This window comes from Camelina sativa, chromosome 3 (genome assembly GCF_000633955.1).
Source record: "Camelina sativa cultivar DH55 chromosome 3, Cs, whole genome shotgun sequence".
Lineage (NCBI taxonomy): Eukaryota > Viridiplantae > Streptophyta > Magnoliopsida > Brassicales > Brassicaceae > Camelina > Camelina sativa.
In genome coordinates this window covers 7,036,977-7,041,415 of record NC_025687.1, presented here as the reverse complement: position 1 = coordinate 7,041,415, position 4,439 = coordinate 7,036,977, and the positions used below count along the sequence as shown (strand labels likewise).

At 33.4% G+C, this 4,439-nt stretch overlaps 1 protein-coding gene and 1 long non-coding RNA gene across 2 annotated transcripts in view; one reads left to right on the top strand and one right to left on the bottom strand.

Annotated features, from left to right (window-relative positions):
• Positions 1-701, bottom strand: LOC104774221. Its single transcript, XR_765271.1, has 3 exons — positions 461-701; positions 252-374; positions 1-29 (listed from the first exon to the last, which is right to left on the bottom strand). It is a non-coding gene; the product is annotated as an uncharacterized LOC104774221 (long non-coding RNA).
• Positions 4,201-4,439, top strand: part of LOC104774202 (boron transporter 4-like) — a 5,658-nt gene continuing 5,419 nt past the window's right edge. Inside the window, exon 1 of the mRNA XM_010498875.2 lies at positions 4,201-4,304. The gene's annotated coding sequence lies outside the window, so the exon portion shown is untranslated. The remainder of the gene's footprint in view (positions 4,305-4,439) is intronic.

Here is a 4,439-nt window from a genome sequence, read left to right as displayed (position 1 = left end):
CTCCCCATTCCTCAGCATCGGGTTCGAATCTGAATATCCAAAAAGTCAGAAGACGACTCAGCTAGAGTTACAACCTAATTTCTCCATTAAATCAGCCAAAACAGAAGATAAATAACAAGAAGATGCCAATTCAATTCTTCTATGCAGATCATATATTCATAATCCAAGATAGCCGCAGTTACATATAAAGATGATAGATTTATAAATACAAATCGATCAAGACTTGAATCATCGATATGAAAAGATCATACCTTTGCTTGCGCTAATGAGAAAGAACCCATCTGGAGTCACCGGACTATAAGCCACATCGACGACGGGACGAGAATGCCCGTGGCACACTAACGGAGCACCCATCTTCTCTTTGTGTATATTCACTAACAAACCAACAAAAACTAATCAATCAGACGAGTTGCTCGTTTAGTCGATCTCCGCTTAAGAAATCTAAAATCGAAAGCATTACCAGATTATTATGAAAACGTTTTCGATTCGCGACAAGATTGTGTTATATGAGTGGATTGATCGGTACAAATGTATGACTATGATATGCCAGAGAAATCCTCTTGAAGAGGATCGCACTTATCAAAAAAAAAAAAAAATTAAAAATTTGGAACGAGTAAAGTGAGAGAAGAAGGAATGATAAAAGGAGTTTATTTTTTTTTCTTTGGCCTTAAGCAGCCGAGAAGAACTCGCGGAGACGACGATGGTAGTTACGCTCTGTAATTAGAAAGAAATAAACCTTTCGAATTTTACGAGTAAAGGCTTATATTTAGTATTATTTATGATATGTCCCCATAACGTTGAACTTATTACTTAACCAACTGAGATTTTAATATAGTTATTCAATTCCCCCCCAGGATTGAAGAGTTTTTTTTTGTGCGAGAGCTTCAACGGTTCAACCTAACTCATAATTTTTATTCCTTTTTCTTTATTGTATCAATTATCAACCATTCTTGGTAAAAGACATTTCTATACTTTGAGATTGACAAATACACGTATTTTTTGTCCGTCCGATAAATACACTATGAAGAAACTAATATTTGTATATGATCCGGGTAACGTATAAAATATGATTATGATGTTTGAGTGTTTGACTCAATGATTCATCTATACTAGTATAAAAAAATACTAGTCGAAACTCATGGTACGGCGTTTAGAATCTCGTGTCCTTTTCAAAGCTAGATTTATTTTGTTTTTTTTTTCTTCAAGATGGTAGTATGATTTAGATCATACCACTTAATTATTTCATTATTCAATTCTTATAGTTCCTAGAAATACGGGAGAATGAAGTATTGCCCCCTGAAAACTATCATATCTAGCTAGATAGAGCATGAATTTTGACACCGATTTAGATATTTCCGAAAAAAAAGTTCAATTTCTATTACTCCCCGAAAAATTAGTTCTACACTTATAACTCCTCAAACCTGAGTTACATTGGTTTAGCTTGTGAACCTGAGATCAAACCACATACACTCAAAATTAAACCAATTAAAACCGGACCTAATAAAAAAAAATTATCTGATAAAAATTTTAAAATAAAAAGAAAAAGAAAAATTGTTCGTTCTCCTTCACGGCTTCACCCATCGCCAAACCTCCATAACTTATCTTAGTCATTGAAGCTTTAATGAAAATTGAATGGATCTTATTCTCAGACAGTATGGAGTTTCGGAGATTTGATTTCTCTTTGCTGAATTTTTTTTCCCAGGAATTTAAAATTTTCAGATCTCATGGTTGAATCCCATTGGAGTATTATCTTCTCTACCGTCTCTAATTCAAAAATCAGATACGGATTGGTGTTTGACTTCACTGATCGATTCTCTCTTTTATTCTATTTTTCTTCCTCTTTTGAAATGAGATTTATTTGGTGGTGAAGATTATAGCGAGAAAACTAATGTCTGATTTCCAATTTTTTTTATGAAGAACTAAAAAATCAGACAAAAAAACCTTTTAAAAACCCATTTATTTCTAATAAAAAGTCATCCCTTAGATCGTTTTCTCTCATCTTTGTGTGAGTTTCTTTTAGCCGATTTGGCTTTTGTTTTTTGCTTGTTTGTTTGTTTGTTTTGTTTCTCCTTTTACAGTGAGTAAATCTCTTCTGATTAAGAGGAGACAAACGCCAAGTGTTTGATTGGAATTTCCNGAAGCTTTAATGAAAATTGAATGGATCTTATTCTCAGACAGTATGGAGTTTCGGAGATTTGATTTCTCTTTGCTGAATTTTTTTTCCCAGGAATTTAAAATTTTCAGATCTCATGGTTGAATCCCATTGGAGTATTATCTTCTCTACCGTCTCTAATTCAAAAATCAGATACGGATTGGTGTTTGACTTCACTGATCGATTCTCTCTTTTATTCTATTTTTCTTCCTCTTTTGAAATGAGATTTATTTGGTGGTGAAGATTATAGCGAGAAAACTAATGTCTGATTTCCAATTTTTTTTATGAAGAACTAAAAAATCAGACAAAAAAACCTTTTAAAAACCCATTTATTTCTAATAAAAAGTCATCCCTTAGATCGTTTTCTCTCATCTTTGTGTGAGTTTCTTTTAGCCGATTTGGCTTTTGTTTTTTGCTTGTTTGTTTGTTTGTTTTGTTTCTCCTTTTACAGTGAGTAAATCTCTTCTGATTAAGAGGAGACAAACGCCAAGTGTTTGATTGGAATTTCCCAATTCATCGGTTGCTCGATTCCTTTCATGGAAGGAATAAATCCTTCATACCCCCTATTGGTGGCCGTTGTTGGCTTTGGATGAAGGTTTCTTTTCAGATCGCGAGTTGTGATGATGGGATCTCATCACTCGGCTCCTTCTTTATCATCTCCATCAATCTTCCCACCTTTCCAACTGAGTCAACTCGGTCTCGGTCCATGAGCACGTGGGGATATCAAAAATTAAATAGTGTGTGAAAAAAATAGTTAAGGCGATATAATATCGTCGAAAAAAAAGTGATATAATATCAAAAAAAAAATATATTCGGTAAAATAGAGGTTTGGTTTGGTCTAATTGGATTTAGGTTCTTCATTAAACGGTTAAGTAAAGAGTAAACCAATAGAAACCGAAGACTAGGTGTAATTAGATCTCAAACTTTGAATTAGGGGAGATATAGGTATAGAACTATATTTTCAGGGGAAATAGAAATCGAATTTTCTTTTCGGGGATATCTAGATCGGGGTCAAAGTTCAGACTCTATCTAGCTAGATATGATAGTTTTTATGGAGAAATAACTCGTTTTCCCCTAGAAACACCAAATACTATCATCTACCTAGTATATAGCGTTTTCCGTTTAAAGAATGGTAAACTCTTACTCGGATACTAGAATTAGGTTCACAATTACATGCATGACTTGTTTCAATATAGTCCCTTTTTTATATTTTTTTTGATAAATTAAACTTATTTCAATATATTTGATTGGGGCATTTAATCAGAGGCTACCGAACGAACATTTGGGATGGAATTAATACATTATATATACACACACGCAATATGCCCAAATCGAAGATTCTGGCACAATAAGGGCATTTGCACGGGCAAAGTGCCACAGGCGTGGAGTGGAGTGATGATGCATATATAAATGTGCGCATTATTCATTACGTCAGCAATGAATTTTGGTATAAGTAAAATTTATCAAAATGTGTGTGCATTCCCATTTCTACACATAAACATCTCCAATTCATCACTCCAAGTCCAACCGCACGTAATTATATTTTCTTACGTACAAACTTATCACACATATGTTGTAGCATTTGATTTTTTTTTTTTTTTTTTAACTTGATATCGGTGGAGAATAATGAAAATTAACAATATGGAAAAAGATTACAATACAGTATCTAAAGATTTTTAAAACAAAAGAAGATTTGCTCGAGCGTTTTGGTATGTTTTTTTTAACATATGAAGACTAAGAAGAAGAATTTTAGGAAGCAATATAATACAAAAAAGGACACTACTTAATACTTATAAAAAAATAAAATTTATAGACAATAAATAAATAAATAAAAAGAGATCTAGAAGTGTGCATATATATTTGTCACTGTCTCATGGAAAAGAACAGAGAGAGAGTGTGTTAAAGCGTCAAAATCACAGATGACAGAATCAACCACTCGCTTACATACACGTGTAAGTAGGCCCAACAAAAAATACGTGTATAAATGGGCCCTGTCTCTCTCTCTCTCTCTCTGTATATTTGCTACCGTTGTTGTTGTAAGCCTCGTCGTCTCTCTTTGACCTATATATCCATTAAACCCTATAAATCGCTACACAGTTGTTACTTCGGCTCCTCCTCCTCCAGTGATTCTCGTCTTTCTCTTTTGTCGCCGGTAGTTTGCTCCTCCTCCTCATGACTCCACATTCTGACTTATATTGCATGTTCATATATAAATAACCCCTTTTGTTTGATTTTTATGTCAATCCTTTCTTTGTCTGCTTTTTTTTTTTTTTTTTTTGTTAGATTT